The sequence below is a fragment of the Podarcis filfolensis genome (assembly GCF_964270895.1).
Source record: "Podarcis filfolensis genome assembly, chromosome: 5".
NCBI classification, from domain to species: domain Eukaryota; kingdom Metazoa; phylum Chordata; class Lepidosauria; order Squamata; family Lacertidae; genus Podarcis; species Podarcis filfolensis.
In genome coordinates, this window is record NC_139608.1 from 89,407,840 (window position 1) to 89,430,816 (window position 22,977).

The window sequence follows — 22,977 nt, forward strand, 5'->3', positions numbered from 1 at the left end:
GGCAAATTCTGTTTCTGATGATAAAAACCCATCTGTTTCCACCGGAAAAGCTTTCAGGAGTGCGTTTGCAACAGTTTGCCACTATTTCTGAGTAAACTGCGGAAGGTCAGATTTTTGCTGAAATTGTGACCACGCGGCTTAGGGATTTTTTCAAAAAAAATTGTTCAGACGTCGAGGGCTTATTCTGTTTCTGATGATAAAAAAATATCTGTTTCCACCGAAAAACCTTTCAAGGGATCATTTGTGACAGTTTGGCAGGATTTTTGAGTAAATAGCAAAACGTCAAATTTTTGCTGAAATTGTGAACGCGCAGCTTAGGGATTTTTTCAAAAAAAATTGTTCAGACGTCGACGGCTTATTCTGTTTTTGATGATAAAAAAATATCTGTTTCCACCGAAAAACCTTTCAAGGGATCATTTGTGACAGTTTGGCAGGATTTTTGAGTAAATAGCAGAACGTCAAATTTTTGCTGAAATTGTGACCGCGCGGCTTAGGGATTTTTTCAAAAAAAGTTGTTCAGACGTCGAGGGCAAATTCTGTTTCTGATGATAAAAACCCATCTGTTTCCACCGGAAAAGCTTTCAGGAGAGCGTTTGCAACAGTTTGCCACTATTTCTGAGTAAATTGCGGAAGGTCAGATTTTTGCTGAAATTGTGACCTCGCGGCTTAGGGATTTTTTCAAAAAAAATTGTTCAGACGTCGAGGGCTTATTCTGTTTCTGATGATAAAAACCCATCTGTTTCCACTGGAAAAGCTTTCAGGAGAGCGTTTGCAACAGTTTGCCACTATTTCTGAGTAAATTGCGGAAGGTCAGATTTTTGCTGAAATTGTGACCTCGCGGCTTAGGGATTTTTTCAAAAAAAATTGTTCAGACGTCGAGGGCTTATTCTGTTTCTGATGATAAAAACCTATCTGTTTCCACCGAAAAACCTTTCAGGGGATCATTTGTGACAGTTTGGCAGGATTTTTGAGTAAATTGCAGAACGTCAGATTTTTGCTGAAATTGTGACCGCGCGGCTTAGGGATTTTTTCAAAAAAAGTTGTTCAAACGTCGAGGGCTTATTCTGTTTCTGATGATAAAACCCATCTGTTTCCACCAAAAAACATTTCAGGGGATAGTTTGCAACAGTTTGGCAGCATTTTTGAGTGAATTGCAGAACGTCAGATTTTTGCTGAAATTGTGACCGCGCGGCTTAGGGATTTTTTCAAAAAAAGTTTTTCAGACGTCGAGGGCTTATTCTGTTTCTGATGATAAAACCCATCTGTTTCCACCGAAAAACCTTCCAGGGGATAGTTTGCAACAGTTTGGCAGCATTTTTGAGTGAATTGCAGAACGTCAGATTTTTGCTGAAATTGTGACCCCGCGGCTTAGGGATTTTTTCAAAAAAAGTTGTTCAGACGTCGAGGGCAAATTCTGTTTCTGATGATAAAAACCCATCTGTCTCCACCGGAAAAGCTTTCAGGAGAGCGTTTGCAACAGTTTGCCACTATTTCTGAGTAAATTGCGGAAGGTCAGATTTTTGCTGAAATTGTGACCGCGCGGCTTAGGGATTTTTTCAAAAAAAATTGTTCAGACGTCGAGGGCTTATTCTGTTTCTGATGATAAAACCCATCTGTTTCCACCAAAAAACCTTTCAGGGGATAGTTTGCAACAATTTGGCAGCATTTTTGAGTGAATTGCAGAACGTCAGATTTTTGCTGAAATTGTGACCGCGCGGCTTAGGGATTTTTTCAAAAAAAGTTGTTCAGACATCGAGGGCAAATTCTGTTTCTGATGATAAAACCCATCTGTTTCCACCGAAAAACCTTCCAGGGGATAGTTTGCAACAGTTTGGCAGCATTTTTGAGTGAATTGCAGAACGTCAGATTTTTGCTGAAATTGTGACCGCGCGGCTTAGGGATTTTTTCAAAAAAAGTTGTTCAGACGTCGAGGGCTTATTTTGTTTCTGATGATAAAAACCTATCTGTTTCCACCGAAAAACCTTTCAGGGGATCATTTGTGACAGTTTGTCAGGATTTTTGAGTAAATTGCGGAAGGTCAGATTTTTGCTGAAATTGTGACCGCGCGGATTAGGGATTTTTTCAAAAAAAATTGTTCAGACGTCGAGGGCTTATTCTGTTTCTGATGATAAAAACCCATCTGTTTCCACTGGAAAAGCTTTCAGGAGAGCGTTTGCAACAGTTTGCCACTATTTCTGAGTAAATTGCGGAAGGTCAGATTTTTGCTGAAATTGTGACCTCGCGGCTTAGGGATTTTTTCAAAAAAAATTGTTCAGACGTCGAGGGCTTATTCTGTTTCTGATGATAAAAACCTATCTGTTTCCACCGAAAAACCTTTCAGGGGATCATTTGTGACAGTTTGGCAGGATTTTTGAGTAAATTGCAGAACGTTAAATTTTTGCTGAAATTGTGACCGCGCGGCTTAGGGATTTTTTCAAAAAAAGTTGTTCAAACGTCGAGGGCTTATTCTGTTTCTGATGATAAAACCCATCTGTTTCCACCAAAAAACATTTCAGGGGATAGTGTGCAACAGTTTGGCAGCATTTTTGAGTGAATTGCAGAACGTCAGATTTTTGCTGAAATTGTGACCCCGCGGCTTAGGGATTTTTTCAAAAAAAGTTTTTCAGACGTCGAGGGCTTATCCTGTTTCTGAGGATAAAACCCATCTGTTTCCACCGAAAAACCTTTCAGGGGATCATTTGTGACAGTTTGGCAGGATTTTTGAGTGAATTGCAGAACGTCAGATTTTTGCTGAAATTGTGACCGCGCGGCTTAGGGATTTTTTCAAAAAAAGTTTTTCAGACGTCGAGGGCTTATCCTGTTTCTGATGATAAAACCCATCTGTTTCCACCGAAAAACCTTCCTGGGGATCATTTGTGACAGTTTGGCAGGATTTTTGAGTGAATTGCAGAACGTCAGATTTTTGCTGAAATTGTGACCGCGCGGCTTAGGGATTTTTTCAAAAAAAGTTTTTCAGACGTCGAGGGCTTATCCTGTTTCTGATGATAAAACCCATCTGTTTCCACCGAAAAACCTTTCAGGGGATCATTTGTGACAGTTTGGCAGGATTTTTGAGTGAATTGCAGAACGTCAGATTTTTGCTGAAATTGTGACCGCGCGGCTTAGGGATTTTTTCAAAAAAAGTTTTTCAGACGTCGAGGGCTTATTCTGTTTCTGATGATAAAACCCATCTGTTTCCTCCGAAAAACCTTTCAGGGGATCGTTTCCAACACTTTGGCAGCATTTTTGAGTGAATTGCAGAACTTCAGATTTTTGCTAAAATTGTGACCGCGCGGCTTAGGGATTTTTTCAAAAAAAGTTGTTCAGACGTCGAGGGCTTATTCTGTTTCTGATGATAAAAACCTATCTGTTTCCACCGAAAAACCTTTCAGGGGATCATTTGTGACAGTTTGTCAGGATTTTTGAGTAAATTGCGGAAGGTCAGATTTTTGCTGAAATTGTGACCGCGCGGATTAGGGATTTTTTCAAAAAAAGTTGTTCAGACGTCGAGGGCTTATTCTGTTTTTGATGATAAAAAAATATCTGTTTCCACCGAAAAACCTTTCAAGGGATCATTTGTGACAGTTTGGCAGGATTTTTGAGTAAATAGCAGAACGTCAAATTTTTGCTGAAATTGTGACCGCGCGGCTTAGGGATTTTTTCAAAAAAAGTTGTTCAGACGTCGAGGGCAAATTCTGTTTCTGATGATAAAAACCCATCTGTTTCCACCGGAAAAGCTTTCAGGAGAGCGTTTGCAACAGTTTGCCACTATTTCTGAGTAAATTGCGGCAGGTCAGATTTTTGCTGAAATTGTTACCTCGCGGCTTAGGGATTTTTTCAAAAAAAATTGTTCAGACGTCGAGGGCTTATTCTGTTTCTGATGATTAAAACCCATCTGTTTCCACTGGAAAAGCTTTCAGGAGAGCGTTTGCAACAGTTTGCCACTATTTCTGAGTAAATTGCGGAAGGTCAGATTTTTGCTGAAATTGTGACCTCGCGGCTTAGGGATTTTTTCAAAAAAAATTGTTCAGACGTCGAGGGCTTATTCTGTTTCTGATGATAAAAACCTATCTGTTTCCACCGAAAAACCTTTCAGGGGATCATTTGTGACAGTTTGTCAGGATTTTTGAGTAAATTGCAGAACGTCAAATTTTTGCTGAAATTGTGACCGCGCGGATTAGGGATTTTTTCAAAAAAAATTGTTCAGACGTCGAGGGCTTATTCTGTTTCTGATGATAAAAACCCATCTGTTTCCACTGGAAAAGCTTTCAGGAGAGCGTTTGCAACAGTTTGCCACTATTTCTGAGTAAATTGCGGAAGGTCAGATTTTTGCTGAAATTGTGACCTCGCGGCTTAGGGATTTTTTCAAAAAAAATTGTTCAGACGTCGAGGGCTTATTCTGTTTCTGATGATAAAAACCTATCTGTTTCCACCGAAAAACCTTTCAGGGGATCATTTGTGACAGTTTGGCAGGATTTTTGAGTAAATTGCAGAACGTTAAATTTTTGCTGAAATTGTGACCGCGCGGCTTAGGGATTTTTTCAAAAAAAGTTGTTCAAACGTCGAGGGCTTATTCTGTTTCTGATGATAAAACCCATCTGTTTCCACCAAAAAACATTTCAGGGGATAGTGTGCAACAGTTTGGCAGCATTTTTGAGTGAATTGCAGAACGTCAGATTTTTGCTGAAATTGTGACCCCGCGGCTTAGGGATTTTTTCAAAAAAAGTTTTTCAGACGTCGAGGGCTTATCCTGTTTCTGAGGATAAAACCCATCTGTTTCCACCGAAAAACCTTTCAGGGGATCATTTGTGACAGTTTGGCAGGATTTTTGAGTGAATTGCAGAACGTCAGATTTTTGCTGAAATTGTGACCGCGCGGCTTAGGGATTTTTTCAAAAAAAGTTTTTCAGACGTCGAGGGCTTATCCTGTTTCTGATGATAAAACCCATCTGTTTCCACCGAAAAACCTTCCTGGGGATCATTTGTGACAGTTTGGCAGGATTTTTGAGTGAATTGCAGAACGTCAGATTTTTGCTGAAATTGTGACCGCGCGGCTTAGGGATTTTTTCAAAAAAAGTTTTTCAGACGTCGAGGGCTTATCCTGTTTCTGATGATAAAACCCATCTGTTTCCACCGAAAAACCTTTCAGGGGATCATTTGTGACAGTTTGGCAGGATTTTTGAGTGAATTGCAGAACGTCAGATTTTTGCTGAAATTGTGACCGCGCGGCTTAGGGATTTTTTCAAAAAAAGTTTTTCAGACGTCGAGGGCTTATTCTGTTTCTGATGATAAAACCCATCTGTTTCCTCCGAAAAACCTTTCAGGGGATCGTTTCCAACACTTTGGCAGCATTTTTGAGTGAATTGCAGAACTTCAGATTTTTGCTAAAATTGTGACCGCGCGGCTTAGGGATTTTTTCAAAAAAAGTTGTTCAGACGTCGAGGGCTTATTCTGTTTCTGATGATAAAAACCTATCTGTTTCCACCGAAAAACCTTTCAGGGGATCATTTGTGACAGTTTGTCAGGATTTTTGAGTAAATTGCGGAAGGTCAGATTTTTGCTGAAATTGTGACCGCGCGGATTAGGGATTTTTTCAAAAAAAGTTGTTCAGACGTCGAGGGCTTATTCTGTTTTTGATGATAAAAAAATATCTGTTTCCACCGAAAAACCTTTCAAGGGATCATTTGTGACAGTTTGGCAGGATTTTTGAGTAAATAGCAGAACGTCAAATTTTTGCTGAAATTGTGACCGCGCGGCTTAGGGATTTTTTTAAAAAAAGTTGTTCAGACGTCGAGGGCAAATTCTGTTTCTGATGATAAAAACCCATCTGTTTCCACCGGAAAAGCTTTCAGGAGAGCGTTTGCAACAGTTTGCCACTATTTCTGAGTAAATTGCGGCAGGTCAGATTTTTGCTGAAATTGTTACCTCGCGGCTTAGGGATTTTTTCAAAAAAAATTGTTCAGACGTCGAGGGCTTATTCTGTTTCTGATGATTAAAACCCATCTGTTTCCACTGGAAAAGCTTTCAGGAGAGCGTTTGCAACAGTTTGCCACTATTTCTGAGTAAATTGCGGAAGGTCAGATTTTTGCTGAAATTGTGACCTCGCGGCTTAGGGATTTTTTCAAAAAAAATTGTTCAGACGTCGAGGGCTTATTCTGTTTCTGATGATAAAAACCTATCTGTTTCCACCGAAAAACCTTTCAGGGGATCATTTGTGACAGTTTGGCAGGATTTTTGAGTAAATTGCAGAACGTCAAATTTTTGCTGAAATTGTGACCGCGCGGCTTAGGGATTTTTTCAAAAAAAGTTGTTCAAACGTCGAGGGCTTATTCTGTTTCTGATGATAAAACCCATCTGTTTCCACCAAAAAACCTTTCAGGGGATAGTTTGCAACAGTTTGGCAGCATTTTTGAGTGAATTGCAGAACGTCAGATTTTTGCTGAAATTGTGACCCCGCGGCTTAGGGATTTTTTCAAAAAAAGTTGTTCCGACGTCGAGGGCAAATTCTGTTTCTGATGATAAAAACCCATCTGTTTCCACGGGAAAAGCTTTCAGGAGAGCATTTGCAACAGTTTGCCACTATTTCTGAGTAAATTGCGGAAGGTCAGATTTTTGCTGAAATTGTGACCGGGCGGCTTAGGGATTTTTTCAAAAAAAGTTTTTCAGACGTCGAGGGCTTATCCTGTTTCTGATGATAAAACCCATCTGTTTCCACCGAAAAACCTTTCAGGGGATCATTTGTGACAGTTTGGCAGGTTTTTGAGTGAATTGCAGAACGTCAGATTTTTGCTGAAATTGTGACCGCGCGGCTTAGGGATTTTTTCAAAGGAAGTTTTTCAGACGTCGAGGGCTTATTCTGTTTCTGATGATAAAAACCTATCTGTTTCCACCAAAAAACCTTTCAGGGGATCATTTGTGACAGTTTGGCAGGATTTTTGAGTGAATTGCAGAACGTCAGATTTTTGCTGAAATTGTGACCGCGCGGCTTAGGGATTTTTTCAAAAAAAGTTTTTCAGACGTCGAGGGCTTATTCTGTTTCTGATGATAAAACCCATCTGTTTCCACCGAAAAACCTTTCAGTGGATCGTTTCCAACACTTTGGCAGCATTTTTGAGTGAATTGCAGAACTTCAGATTTTTGCTGAAATTGTGACCGCGCGGCTTAGGGATTTTTTCAAAAAAATTTGTTCAGACGTCGAGGGCTTATTCTGTTTCTGATGATAAAAACCTATCTGTTTCCACCGAAAAACCTTTCAGGGGATCATTTGTGACAGTTTGGCAGGATTTTTGAGTAAATTGCAGAACGTCAAATTTTTGCTGAAATTGTGACCGCGCGGCTTAGGGATTTTTTCAAAAAAAAAGATGTTCAGACTCCGAGGGCTTATTCTGTTTTTGATGATGAAAACCCATCTGTTTCCACCGAAAAACCTTTCAGGGGATCATTTCCAACACTTTGGCAGCATTTTTGAGTGAATTGCAGAACGTCAGATTTTTGCTGAAATTGTGACCGCGCGGCTTAGGGATTTTTTCAAAAAAAATTGTTCAGACATCGAGGGCTTATTCTGTTTCTGATGATAAAAAAAATCTGTTTCCACCGAAAAACCTTTCAAGGGATCATTTGTGACAGTTTGGCAGGATTTTTGAGTAAATAGCAGAACGTCAAATTTTTGCTGAAATTGTGACCGCGCGGCTTAGGGATTTTTTCAAAAAAAGTTGTTCAAACGTCGAGGGCTTATTCTGTTTCTGATGATAAAACCCATCTGTTTCCACCAAAAAACCTTTCAGGGGATAGTTTGCAACAGTTTGGCAGCATTTTTGAGTGAATTGCAGAACGTCAGATTTTTGCTGAAATTGTGACCGCGCGGCTTAGGGATTTTTTCAAAAAAAGTTGTTCAGACGTCGAGGGCAAATTCTGTTTCTGATGATAAAAACCCATCTGTTTCCACGGGAAAAGCTCTCAGGAGAGCATTTGCAACAGTTTGCCACTATTTCTGAGTAAATTGCGGAAGGTCAGATTTTTGCTGAAATTGTGACCGCGCAGCTTAGGGATTTTTTCAAAAAAATTTGTTCAGACGTCGAGGGCTTATTCTGTTTCTGATGATAAAAACCTATCTGTTTCCACCGAAAAACCTTTCAGGGGATCATTTGTGACAGTTTGGCAGGATTTTTGAGTAAATTGCAGAACGTCAAATTTTTGCTGAAATTGTGACCGCGCGGCTTAGGGATTTTTTAAAAAAAAAAAGATGTTCAGACGCCGAGGGCTTATTCTGTTTTTGATGATGAAAACCCATCTATTTCCACCGAAAAACCTTTCAGGGGATCGTTTCCAACACTTTGGCAGCATTTTTGAGTGAATTGCAGAACGTCAGATTTTTGCTGAAATTGTGACCGCGCGGCTTAGGGATTTTTTCAAAAAAAGTTGTTCAGACGTCGAGGGCAAATTCTGTTTCTGATGATAAAAACCCATCTGTTTCCACCGGAAAAGCTTTCAGGAGTGCGTTTGCAACAGTTTGCCACTATTTCTGAGTAAACTGCGGAAGGTCAGATTTTTGCTGAAATTGTGACCACGCGGCTTAGGGATTTTTTCAAAAAAAATTGTTCAGACGTCGAGGGCTTATTCTGTTTCTGATGATAAAAAAATATCTGTTTCCACCGAAAAACCTTTCAAGGGATCATTTGTGACAGTTTGGCAGGATTTTTGAGTAAATAGCAAAACGTCAAATTTTTGCTGAAATTGTGACCGCGCAGCTTAGGGATTTTTTCAAAAAAAATTGTTCAGACGTCGACGGCTTATTCTGTTTTTGATGATAAAAAAATATCTGTTTCCACCGAAAAACCTTTCAAGGGATCATTTGTGACAGTTTGGCAGGATTTTTGAGTAAATAGCAGAACGTCAAATTTTTGCTGAAATTGTGACCGCGCGGCTTAGGGATTTTTTCAAAAAAAGTTGTTCAGACGTCGAGGGCAAATTCTGTTTCTGATGATAAAACCCATCTGTTTCCACCAAAAAACCTTTCAGGGGATAGTTTGCAACAGTTTGGCAGCATTTTTGAGTGAATTGCAGAACGTCAGATTTTTGCTGAAATTGTGACCGCGCGGCTTAGGGATTTTTTCAAAAAAAGTTGTTCAGACGTCGAGGGCAAATTCTGTTTCTGATGATAAAAACCCATCTGTTTCCACGGGAAAAGCTCTCAGGAGAGCATTTGCAACAGTTTGCCACTATTTCTGAGTAAATTGCGGAAGGTCAGATTTTTGCTGAAATTGTGACCGCGCAGCTTAGGGATTTTTTCAAAAAAATTTGTTCAGACGTCGAGGGCTTATTCTGTTTCTGATGATAAAAACCTATCTGTTTCCACCGAAAAACCTTTCAGGGGATCATTTGTGACAGTTTGGCAGGATTTTTGAGTAAATTGCAGAACGTCAAATTTTTGCTGAAATTGTGACCGCGCGGCTTAGGGATTTTTTCAAAAAAAAAAGATGTTCAGACGCCGAGGGCTTATTCTGTTTTTGATGATGAAAACCCATCTATTTCCACCGAAAAACCTTTCAGGGGATCGTTTCCAACACTTTGGCAGCATTTTTGAGTGAATTGCAGAACGTCAGATTTTTGCTGAAATTGTGACCGCGCGGCTTAGGGATTTTTTCAAAAAAAGTTGTTCAGACGTCGAGGGCAAATTCTGTTTCTGATGATAAAAACCCATCTGTTTCCACCGGAAAAGCTTTCAGGAGTGCGTTTGCAACAGTTTGCCACTATTTCTGAGTAAACTGCGGAAGGTCAGATTTTTGCTGAAATTGTGACCACGCGGCTTAGGGATTTTTTCAAAAAAAATTGTTCAGACGTCGAGGGCTTATTCTGTTTCTGATGATAAAAAAATATCTGTTTCCACCGAAAAACCTTTCAAGGGATCATTTGTGACAGTTTGGCAGGATTTTTGAGTAAATAGCAAAACGTCAAATTTTTGCTGAAATTGTGACCGCGCAGCTTAGGGATTTTTTCAAAAAAAATTGTTCAGACGTCGACGGCTTATTCTGTTTTTGATGATAAAAAAATATCTGTTTCCACCGAAAAACCTTTCAAGGGATCATTTGTGACAGTTTGGCAGGATTTTTGAGTAAATAGCAGAACGTCAAATTTTTGCTGAAATTGTGACCGCGCGGCTTAGGGATTTTTTCAAAAAAAGTTGTTCAGACGTCGAGGGCAAATTCTGTTTCTGATGATAAAAACCCATCTGTTTCCACCGGAAAAGCTTTCAGGAGAGCGTTTGCAACAGTTTGCCACTATTTCTGAGTAAATTGCGGAAGGTCAGATTTTTGCTGAAATTGTGACCTCGCGGCTTAGGGATTTTTTCAAAAAAAATTGTTCAGACGTCGAGGGCTTATTCTGTTTCTGATGATAAAAACCCATCTGTTTCCACTGGAAAAGCTTTCAGGAGAGCGTTTGCAACAGTTTGCCACTATTTCTGAGTAAATTGCGGAAGGTCAGATTTTTGCTGAAATTGTGACCTCGCGGCTTAGGGATTTTTTCAAAAAAAATTGTTCAGATGTCGAGGGCTTATTCTGTTTCTGATGATAAAAACCCATCTGTTTCCACTGGAAAAGCTTTCAGGAGAGCGTTTGCAACAGTTTGCCACTATTTCTGAGTAAATTGCGGAAGGTCAGATTTTTGCTGAAATTGTGACCTCGCGGCTTAGGGATTTTTTCAAAAAAAATTGTTCAGACGTCGAGGGCTTATTCTGTTTCTGATGATAAAAACCTATCTGTTTCCACCGAAAAACCTTTCAGGGGATCATTTGTGACAGTTTGGCAGGATTTTTGAGTAAATTGCAGAACGTCAGATTTTTGCTGAAATTGTGACCGCGCGGCTTAGGGATTTTTTCAAAAAAAGTTGTTCAAACGTCGAGGGCTTATTCTGTTTCTGATGATAAAACCCATCTGTTTCCACCAAAAAACATTTCAGGGGATAATTTGCAACAGTTTGGCAGCATTTTTGAGTGAATTGCAGAACGTCAGATTTTTGCTGAAATTGTGACCCCGCGGCTTAGGGATTTTTTCAAAAAAAGTTTTTCAGACGTCGAGGGCTTATCCTGTTTCTGATGATAAAACCCATCTGTTTCCACCGAAAAACCATTCAGGGGATCATTTGTGACAGTTTGGCAGGATTTTTGAGTGAATTGCAGAACGTCAGATTTTTGCTGAAATTGTGACCGCGCGGCTTAGGGATTTTTTCAAAAAAAGTTTTTCAGACGTCGAGGGCTTATTCTGTTTCTGATGATAAAACCCATCTGTTTCCACCGAAAAACCTTCCAGGGGATAGTTTGCAACAGTTTGGCAGCATTTTTGAGTGAATTGCAGAACGTCAGATTTTTGCTGAAATTGTGACCCCGCGGCTTAGGGATTTTTTCAAAAAAAGTTGTTCAGACGTCGAGGGCAAATTCTGTTTCTGATGATAAAAACCCATCTGTTTCCACCGGAAAAGCTTTCAGGAGAGCGTTTGCAACAGTTTGCCACTATTTCTGAGTAAATTGCGGAAGGTCAGATTTTTGCTGAAATTGTGACCGCGCGGCTTAGGGATTTTTTCAAAAAAAATTGTTCAGACGTCGAGGGCTTATTCTGTTTCTGATGATAAAACCCATCTGTTTCCACCAAAAAACCTTTCAGGGGATAGTTTGCAACAGTTTGGCAGCATTTTTGAGTGAATTGCAGAACGTCAGATTTTTGCTGAAATTGTGACCGCGCGGCTTAGGGATTTTTTCAAAAAAAGTTGTTCAGACATCGAGGGCAAATTCTGTTTCTGATGATAAAACCCATCTGTTTCCACCGAAAAACCTTCCAGGGGATAGTTTGCAACAGTTTGGCAGCATTTTTGAGTGAATTGCAGAACGTCAGATTTTTGCTGAAATTGTGACCGCGCGGCTTAGGGATTTTTTCAAAAAAAGTTGTTCAGACGTCGAGGGCTTATTTTGTTTCTGATGATAAAAACCTATCTGTTTCCACCGAAAAACCTTTCAGGGGATCATTTGTGACAGTTTGTCAGGATTTTTGAGTAAATTGCGGAAGGTCAGATTTTTGCTGAAATTGTGACCGCGCGGATTAGGGATTTTTTCAAAAAAAATTGTTCAGACGTCGAGGGCTTATTCTGTTTCTGATGATAAAAACCCATCTGTTTCCACTGGAAAAGCTTTCAGGAGAGCGTTTGCAACAGTTTGCCACTATTTCTGAGTAAATTGCGGAAGGTCAGATTTTTGCTGAAATTGTGACCTCGCGGCTTAGGGATTTTTTCAAAAAAAATTGTTCAGACGTCGAGGGCTTATTCTGTTTCTGATGATAAAAACCTATCTGTTTCCACCGAAAAACCTTTCAGGGGATCATTTGTGACAGTTTGGCAGGATTTTTGAGTAAATTGCAGAACGTTAAATTTTTGCTGAAATTGTGACCGCGCGGCTTAGGGATTTTTTCAAAAAAAGTTGTTCAAACGTCGAGGGCTTATTCTGTTTCTGATGATAAAACCCATCTGTTTCCACCAAAAAACATTTCAGGGGATAGTGTGCAACAGTTTGGCAGCATTTTTGAGTGAATTGCAGAACGTCAGATTTTTGCTGAAATTGTGACCCCGCGGCTTAGGGATTTTTTCAAAAAAAGTTTTTCAGACGTCGAGGGCTTATCCTGTTTCTGAGGATAAAACCCATCTGTTTCCACCGAAAAACCTTTCAGGGGATCATTTGTGACAGTTTGGCAGGATTTTTGAGTGAATTGCAGAACGTCAGATTTTTGCTGAAATTGTGACCGCGCGGCTTAGGGATTTTTTCAAAAAAAGTTTTTCAGACGTCGAGGGCTTATCCTGTTTCTGATGATAAAACCCATCTGTTTCCACCGAAAAACCTTCCTGGGGATCATTTGTGACAGTTTGGCAGGATTTTTGAGTGAATTGCAGAACGTCAGATTTTTGCTGAAATTGTGACCGCGCGGCTTAGGGATTTTTTCAAAAAAAGTTTTTCAGACGTCGAGGGCTTATCCTGTTTCTGATGATAAAACCCATCTGTTTCCACCGAAAAACCTTTCAGGGGATCATTTGTGACAGTTTGGCAGGATTTTTGAGTGAATTGCAGAACGTCAGATTTTTGCTGAAATTGTGACCGCGCGGCTTAGGGATTTTTTCAAAAAAAGTTTTTCAGACGTCGAGGGCTTATTCTGTTTCTGATGATAAAACCCATCTGTTTCCTCCGAAAAACCTTTCAGGGGATCGTTTCCAACACTTTGGCAGCATTTTTGAGTGAATTGCAGAACTTCAGATTTTTGCTAAAATTGTGACCGCGCGGCTTAGGGATTTTTTCAAAAAAAGTTGTTCAGACGTCGAGGGCTTATTCTGTTTCTGATGATAAAAACCTATCTGTTTCCACCGAAAAACCTTTCAGGGGATCATTTGTGACAGTTTGTCAGGATTTTTGAGTAAATTGCGGAAGGTCAGATTTTTGCTGAAATTGTGACCGCGCGGATTAGGGATTTTTTCAAAAAAAGTTGTTCAGACGTCGAGGGCTTATTCTGTTTTTGATGATAAAAAAATATCTGTTTCCACCGAAAAACCTTTCAAGGGATCATTTGTGACAGTTTGGCAGGATTTTTGAGTAAATAGCAGAACGTCAAATTTTTGCTGAAATTGTGACCGCGCGGCTTAGGGATTTTTTCAAAAAAAGTTGTTCAGACGTCGAGGGCAAATTCTGTTTCTGATGATAAAAACCCATCTGTTTCCACCGGAAAAGCTTTCAGGAGAGCGTTTGCAACAGTTTGCCACTATTTCTGAGTAAATTGCGGAAGGTCAGATTTTTGCTGAAATTGTTACCTCGCGGCTTAGGGATTTTTTCAAAAAAAATTGTTCAGACGTCGAGGGCTTATTCTGTTTCTGATGATTAAAACCCATCTGTTTCCACTGGAAAAGCTTTCAGGAGAGCGTTTGCAACAGTTTGCCACTATTTCTGAGTAAATTGCGGAAGGTCAGATTTTTGCTGAAATTGTGACCTCGCGGCTTAGGGATTTTTTCAAAAAAAATTGTTCAGACGTCGAGGGCTTATTCTGTTTCTGATGATAAAAACCTATCTGTTTCCACCGAAAAACCTTTCAGGGGATCATTTGTGACAGTTTGGCAGGATTTTTGAGTAAATTGCAGAACGTCAAATTTTTGCTGAAATTGTGACCGCGCGGTTTAGGGATTTTTTCAAAAATAGTTGTTCAGACGTCGAGGGCAAATTCTGTTTCTGATGATAAAAACCCATCTGTTTCCACGGGAAAAGCTTTCAGGAGAGCATTTGCAACAGTTTGCCACTATTTCTGAGTAAATTGCGGAAGGTCAGATTTTTGCTGAAATTGTGACCGGGCGGCTTAGGGATTTTTTCAAAAAAAGTTTTTCAGACGTCGAGGGCTTATCCTGTTTCTGATGATAAAACCCATCTGTTTCCACCGAAAAACCTTTCAGGGGATCATTTGTGACAGTTTGGCAGGTTTTTGAGTGAATTGCAGAACGTCAGATTTTTGCTGAAATTGTGACCGCGCGGCTTAGGGATTTTTTCAAAAGAAGTTTTTCAGACGTCGAGGGCTTATTCTGTTTCTGATGATAAAAACCTATCTGTTTCCACCAAAAAACCTTTCAGGGGATCATTTGTGACAGTTTGGCAGGATTTTTGAGTGAATTGCAGAACGTCAGATTTTTGCTGAAATTGTGACCGCGCGGCTTAGGGATTTTTTCAAAAAAAGTTTTTCAGACGTCGAGGGCTTATTCTGTTTCTGATGATAAAACCCATCTGTTTCCACCGAAAAACCTTTCAGTGGATCGTTTCCAACACTTTGGCAGCATTTTTGAGTGAATTGCAGAACTTCAGATTTTTGCTAAAATTGTGACCGCGCGGCTTAGGGATTTTTTCAAAAAAAGTTGTTCCGACGTCGAGGGCAAATTCTGTTTCTGATGATAAAAACCCATCTGTTTCCACGGGAAAAGCTTTCAGGAGAGCATTTGCAACAGTTTGCCACTATTTCTGAGTAAATTGCGGAAGGTCAGATTTTTGCTGAAATTGTGACCGGGCGGCTTAGGGATTTTTTCAAAAAAAGTTTTTCAGACGTCGAGGGCTTATCCTGTTTCTGATGATAAAACCCATCTGTTTCCACCGAAAAACCTTTCAGGGGATCATTTGTGACAGTTTGGCAGGTTTTTGAGTGAATTGCAGAACGTCAGATTTTTGCTGAAATTGTGACCGCGCGGCTTAGGGATTTTTTCAAAAGAAGTTTTTCAGACGTCGAGGGCTTATTCTGTTTCTGATGATAAAAACCTATCTGTTTCCACCAAAAAACCTTTCAGGGGATCATTTGTGACAGTTTGGCAGGATTTTTGAGTGAATTGCAGAACGTCAGATTTTTGCTGAAATTGTGACCGCGCGGCTTAGGGATTTTTTCAAAAAAAGTTTTTCAGACGTCGAGGGCTTATTCTGTTTCTGATGATAAAACCCATCTGTTTCCACCGAAAAACCTTTCAGTGGATCGTTTCCAACACTTTGGCAGCATTTTTGAGTGAATTGCAGAACTTCAGATTTTTGCTAAAATTGTGACCGCGCGGCTTAGGGATTTTTTCAAAAAAAGTTGTTCAGACGTCGAGGGCTTATTCTGTTTCTGATGATAAAAACCTATCTGTTTCCACCGAAAAACCTTTCAGGGGATCATTTGTGACAGTTTGTCAGGATTTTTGAGTAAATTGCGGAAGGTCAGATTTTTGCTGAAATTGTGACCGCGCGGATTAGGGATTTTTTCAAAAAAAGTTGTTCAGACGTCGAGGGCAAATTCTGTTTTTGATGATGAAAACCCATCTGTTTCCACCGAAAAACCTTTCAGGGGATCGTTTGCGACAGTTTGGAAGCATTTTTGAGTGAATTGCAGAACGTCAGATTTTTGCTGAAATTGTGACCGCGCGGCTTAGGGATTTTTTCAAAAAAAGTTGTTCAGACGTCGAGGGCAAATTCTGTTTCTGATGATAAAAACCCATCTGTTTCCACCGGAAAAGCTTTCAGGAGAGCGTTTGCAACAGTTTGCCACTATTTCTGAGTAAATTGCGGAAAGTCAGATTTTTGCTGAAATTGTGACCCCGCGGATTAGGGATTTTTTCAAAAAAAATTGTTCAGACGTCGAGGGCTTATTCTGTTTCTGATGATAAAAAAATATCTGTTTCCAACGAAAAACCTTTCAAGGGATCATTTGTGACAGTTTGGCAGGATTTTTGAGTAAATAGCAGAACGTCAAATTTTTTACTGAAATTGTGACCGCGCGGCTTAGGGATTTTTTAAAAAAAAATTGTTCAGACGTCGAGGGCTTATTCTGTTTCTGATGATAAAAAAATATCTGTTTCCACCGAAAAACCTTTCAAGGGATCATTTGTGACAGTTTGGCAGGATTTTTGAGTAAATAGCAGAACGTCAAATTTTTGCTGAAATTGTGACCGCGCGGCTTAGGGATTTTTTCAAAAAAAGTTGTTCAGACGTCGAGGGCAAATTCTGTTTCTGATGATAAAAACCCATCTGTTTCCACCGGAAAAGCTTTCAGGAGAGCGTTTGCAACAGTTTGCCACTATTTCTGAGTAAATTGCGGAAGGTCAGATTTTTGCTGAAATTGTGACCTCGCGGCTTAGGGATTTTTTCAAAAAAAATTGTTCAGACGTCGAGGGCTTATTCTGTTTCTGATGATAAAAACCCATCTGTTTCCACCGGAAAAGCTTTCAGGAGAGCGTTTGCAACAGTTTGCCACTATTTCTGAGTAAATTGCGGAAGGTCAGATTTTTGCTGAAATTGTGACCGCGCGGCTTAGGGATTTTTTCAAAAAAAGTTGTTCAGACGTCGAGGGCAAATTCTGTTTCTGATGATAAAAAAATATCTGTTTCCACCGAAAAACCTTTCAAGGGATCATTTGTGACAGTTTGGCAGGATTTTTGAGTAAATAGCAGAACGTCAAATTTTTGCTGAAATTGTGACCGCGCGGCTTAGGGATTTTTTCAAAAAAAATTGTTCAGACGTCGAGGGCTTATTCTGTTTCTGATGATAAAAAAATATCTGTTTCCACCGAAAAACCTTTCAAGGGATCATTTGTGACAGTTTGGCAGGATTTTTGAGTAAATAGCAGAACGTCAAATTTTTGCTGAAATTGTGACCGCGCGGCTTAGGGATTTTTTCAAAAAAAGTTGTTCAGACGTTGAGGGCAAATTCTGTTTCTGATGATAAAAACCCATCTGTTTCCACCGGAAAAGCTTTCAGGAGAGCGTTTGCAACAGTTTGCCACTATTTCTGAGAAAATTGCGGAAGGTCAGATTTTTGCTGAAATTGTGACCTCGCGGCTTAGGGATTTTTTCAAAAAAAATTGGTCAGACGTCGAGGGCAAATTCTGTTTCTGATGATAAAAACCCATCTGTTTCCACCGGAAAAGCTTTCAGGAGAGCGTTTGCAACAGTTTGCCACTATTTCTGAGTAAATTGCGGAAGGTCAGATTTTTGCGGAAAATGTGACCGCGCGGCTTAGGGATTTTTTCAAAAAAAATTGTTCAGACGTCGAGGGCTTATTCTGTTTCTGATGATAAAAACCTATTTGTTTCCACCGAAAAACCTTTCAGGGGATCATTTGTGACAGTTTGGCAGGATTTTTGAGTAAATTGCGGAAGGTCAGATTTTTGCTGAAATTGTGACCGCGCGGATTAGGGATTTTTTCAAAAAAAGTTGTTCTGACGTCGAGGGCAAATTCTGCTTTTGATGATGAAAACCCATCTGTTTCCACCGAAAAACCTTTCAGGGGATCGTTTGCAACAGTTTGGAAGCATTTTTGAGTGAATTGCAGAACGTCAGATTTTTGCTGAAATTGTGACCGCGCGGCTTAGGGATTTTTTCAAAAAAAGTTGTTCAGACGTCGAGGGCAAATTCTGTTTCTGATGATAAAAACCCATCTGTTTCCACCGGAAAAGCTTTCAGGAGAGCGTTTGCAACAGTTTGCCACTATTTCTGAGTAAATTGCGGAAGGTCAGATTTTTGCTGAAATTGTGACCTCGCGGCTTAGGGATTTTTTCAAAAAAAATTGTTCAGACGTCGAGGGCTTATTCTGTTTCTGATGATAAAAACCCATCTGTTTCCACTGGAAAAGCTTTCAGGAGAGCGTTTGCAACAGTTTGCCACTATTTCTGAGTAAATTGCGGAAGGTCAGATTTTTGCTGAAATTGTGACCTCGCGGCTTAGGGATTTTTTCAAAAAAAATTGTTCAGACGTCGAGGGCTTATTCTGTTTCTGATGATAAAAACCTATCTGTTTCCACCGAAAAACCTTTCAGGGGATCATTTGTGACAGTTTGGCAGGATTTTTGAGTAAATTGCAGAACGTCAAATTTTTGCTGAAATTGTGACCGCGCGGCTTAGGGATTTTTTCAAAAAAAGTTGTTCAAACGTCGAGGGCTTATTCTGTTTCTGATGATAAAACCCATCTGTTTCCACCAAAAAACCTTTCAGGGGATAGTTTGCAACAGTTTGGCAGCATTTTTGAGTGAATTGCAGAACGTCAGATTTTTGCTGAAATTGTGACCCCGCGGCTTAGGGATTTTTTCAAAAAAAGTTGTTCCGACGTCGAGGGCAAATTCTGTTTCTGATGATAAAAACCCATCTGTTTCCACGGGAAAAGCTTTCAGGAGAGCATTTGCAACAGTTTGCCACTATTTCTGAGTAAATTGCGGAAGGTCAGATTTTTGCTGAAATTGTGACCGGGCGGCTTAGGGATTTTTTCAAAAAAAGTTTTTCAGACGTCGAGGGCTTATCCTGTTTCTGATGATAAAACCCATCTGTTTCCACCGAAAAACCTTTCAGGGGATCATTTGTGACAGTTTGGCAGGTTTTTGAGTGAATTGCAGAACGTCAGATTTTTGCTGAAATTGTGACCGCGCGGCTTAGGGATTTTTTCAAAAGAAGTTTTTCAGACGTCGAGGGCTTATTCTGTTTCTGATGATAAAAACCTATCTGTTTCCACCAAAAAACCTTTCAGGGGATCATTTGTGACAGTTTGGCAGGATTTTTGAGTGAATTGCAGAACGTCAGATTTTTGCTGAAATTGTGACCGCGCGGCTTAGGGATTTTTTCAAAAAAAGTTTTTCAGACGTCGAGGGCTTATTCTGTTTCTGATGATAAAACCCATCTGTTTCCACCGAAAAACCTTTCAGTGGATCGTTTCCAACACTTTGGCAGCATTTTTGAGTGAATTGCAGAACTTCAGATTTTTGCTAAAATTGTGACCGCGCGGCTTAGGGATTTTTTCAAAAAAAGTTGTTCAGACGTCGAGGGCTTATTCTGTTTCTGATGATAAAAACCTATCTGTTTCCACCGAAAAACCTTTCAGGGGATCATTTGTGACAGTTTGTCAGGATTTTTGAGTAAATTGCGGAAGGTCAGATTTTTGCTGAAATTGTGACCGCGCGGATTAGGGATTTTTTCAAAAAAAGTTGTTCAGACGTCGAGGGCAAATTCTGTTTTTGATGATGAAAACCCATCTGTTTCCACCGAAAAACCTTTCAGGGGATCGTTTGCAACAGTTTGGAAGCATTTTTGAGTGAATTGCAGAACGTCAGATTTTTGCTGAAATTGTGACCGCGCGGCTTAGGGATTTTTTCAAAAAAAGTTGTTCAGACGTCGAGGGCAAATTCTGTTTCTGATGATAAAAACCCATCTGTTTCCACCGGAAAAGCTTTCAGGAGAGCGTTTGCAACAGTTTGCCACTATTTCTGAGTAAATTGCGGAAAGTCAGATTTTTGCTGAAATTGTGACCCCGCGGATTAGGGATTTTTTCAAAAAAAATTGTTCAGACGTCGAGGGCTTATTCTGTTTCTGATGATAAAAAAATATCTGTTTCCAACGAAAAACCTTTCAAGGGATCATTTGTGACAGTTTGGCAGGATTTTTGAGTAAATAGCAGAACGTCAAATTTTTTACTGAAATTGTGACCGCGCGGCTGAGGGATTTTTAAAAAAAAAATTGTTCAGACGTCGAGGGCTTATTCTGTTTCTGATGATAAAAAAAATCTGTTTCCACCGAAAAACCTTTCAAGGGATCATTTGTGACAGTTTGGCAGGATTTTTGAGTAAATAGCAGAACGTCAAATTTTTGCTGAAATTGTGACCGCGCGGCTTAGGGATTTTTTCAAAAAAAGTTGTTCAGACGTCGAGGGCAAATTCTGTTTCTGATGATAAAAACCCATCTGTTTCCACCGGAAAAGCTTTCAGGAGAGCGTTTGCAACAGTTTGCCACTATTTCTGAGTAAATTGCGGAAGGTCAGATTTTTGCTGAAATTGTGACCTCGCGGCTTAGGGATTTTTTCAAAAAAAATTGTTCAGACGTCGAGGGCTTATTCTGTTTCTGATGATAAAAACCCATCTGTTTCCACCGGAAAAGCTTTCAGGAGAGCGTTTGCAACAGTTTGCCACTATTTCTGAGTAAATTGCGGAAGGTCAGATTTTTGCTGAAATTGTGACCGCGCGGCTTAGGGATTTTTTCAAAAAAAGTTGTTCAGACGTCGAGGGCAAATTCTGTTTCTGATGATAAAAAAATATCTGTTTCCACCGAAAAACCTTTCAAGGGATCATTTGTGACAGTTTGGCAGGATTTTTGAGTAAATAGCAGAACGTCAAATTTTTGCTGAAATTGTGACCGCGCGGCTTAGGGATTTTTTCAAAAAAAATTGTTCAGACGTCGAGGGCTTATTCTGTTTCTGATGATAAAAATATATCTGTTTCCACCGAAAAACCTTTCAAGGGATCATTTGTGACAGTTTGGCAGGATTTTTGAGTAAATAGCAGAACGTCAAATTTTTGCTGAAATTGTGACCGCGTGGCTTAGGGATTTTTTCAAAAAAAGTTGTTCAGACGTCGAGGGCAAATTCTGTTTCTGATGATAAAAACCCATCTGTTTCCACCGGAAAAGCTTTCAGGAGAGCGTTTGCAACAGTTTGCCACTATTTCTGAGTAAATTGCGGAAGGTCAGATTTTTGCTGAAATTGTGACCTCGCGGCTTAGGGATTTTTTCAAAAAAAATTGGTCAGACGTCGAGGGCAAATTCTGTTTCTGATGATAAAAACCCATCTGTTTCCACCGGAAAAGCTTTCAGGAGAGCGTTTGCAACAGTTTGCCACTATTTCTGAGTAAATTGCGGAAGGTCAGATTTTTGCGGAAAATGTGACCGCGCGGCTTAGGGATTTTTTCAAAAAAAATTGTTCAGACGTCGAGGGCTTATTCTGTTTCTGATGATAAAAACCTATCTGTTTCCACTGAAAAACCTTTCAGGGGATCATTTGTGACAGTTTGGCAGGATTTTTGAGTAAATTGCGGAAGGTCAGATTTTTGCTGAAATTGTGACCGCGCGGATTAGGGATTTTTTCAAAAAAAGTTGTTCAGACGTCGAGGGCAAATTCTGCTTTTGATGATGAAAACCCATCTGTTTCCACCGAAAAACCTTTCAGGGGATCGTTTGCAACAGTTTGGAAGCATTTTTGAGTGAATTGCAGAACGTCAGATTTTTGCTGAAATTGTGACCGCGCGGCTTAGGGATTTTTTCAAAAAAAGTTGTTCAGACGTCGAGGGCAAATTCTGTTTCTGATGATAAAAACCCATCTGTTTCCACCGGAAAAGCTTTCAGGAGAGCGTTTGCAACAGTTTGCCACTATTTCTGAGTAAATTGCGGAAAGTCAGATTTTTGCTGAAATTGTGACCCCGCGGATTAGGGATTTTTTCAAAAAAAATTGTTCAGACGTCGAGGGCTTATTCTGTTTCTGATGATCAAAAAATATCTGTTTCCAACGAAAAACCTTTCAAGGGATCATTTGTGACAGTTTGGCAGGATTTTTGAGTAAATAGCAGAACGTCAAATTTTTGCTGAAATTGTGACCGCGCGGCTTAGGGATTTTTTCAAAAAAAGTTGTTCAAACGTCGAGGGCTTATTCTGTTTCTGATGATAAAACCCATCTGTTTCCACCAAAAAACCTTTCAGGGTATAGTTTGCAACAGTTTAGCAGCATTTTTGAGTGAATTGCAGAACGTCAGATTTTTGCTGAAATTGTGACCCCGCGGCTTAGGGATTTTTTCAAAAAAAGTTGTTCCGACGTCGAGGGCAAATTCTGTTTCTGATGATAAAAACCCATCTGTTTCCACGGGAAAAGCTTTCAGGAGAGCATTTGCAACAGTTTGCCACTATTTCTGAGTAAATTGCGGAAGGTCAGATTTTTGCTGAAATTGTGACCGGGCGGCTTAGGGATTTTTTCAAAAAAAGTTTTTCAGACGTCGAGGGCTTATCCTGTTTCTGATGATAAAACCCATCTGTTTCCACCGAAAAACCTTTCAGGGGATCATTTGTGACAGTTTGGCAGGTTTTTGAGTGAATTGCAGAACGTCAGATTTTTGCTGAAATTGTGACCGCGCGGCTTAGGGATTTTTTCAAAAGAAGTTTTTCAGACGTCGAGGGCTTATTCTGTTTCTGATGATAAAAACCTATCTGTTTCCACCAAAAAACCTTTCAGGGGATCATTTGTGACAGTTTGGCAGTATTTTTGAGTGAATTGCAGAACGTCAGATTTTTGCTGAAATTGTGACCGCGCGGCTTAGGGATTTTTTCAAAAAAAGTTTTTCAGACGTCGAGGGCTTATTCTGTTTCTGATGATAAAACCCATCTGTTTCCACCGAAAAACCTTTCAGTGGATCGTTTCCAACACTTTGGCAGCATTTTTGAGTGAATTGCAGAACTTCAGATTTTTGCTAAAATTGTGACCGCGCGGCTTAGGGATTTTTTCAAAAAAAGTTGTTCAGACGTCGAGGGCAAATTCTGTTTCTGATGATAAAAACCCATCTGTTTCCACCGGAAAAGCTTTCAGGAGAGCGTTTGCAACAGTTTGCCACTATTTCTGAGTAAATTGCGGAAAGTCAGATTTTTGCTGAAATTGTGACCCC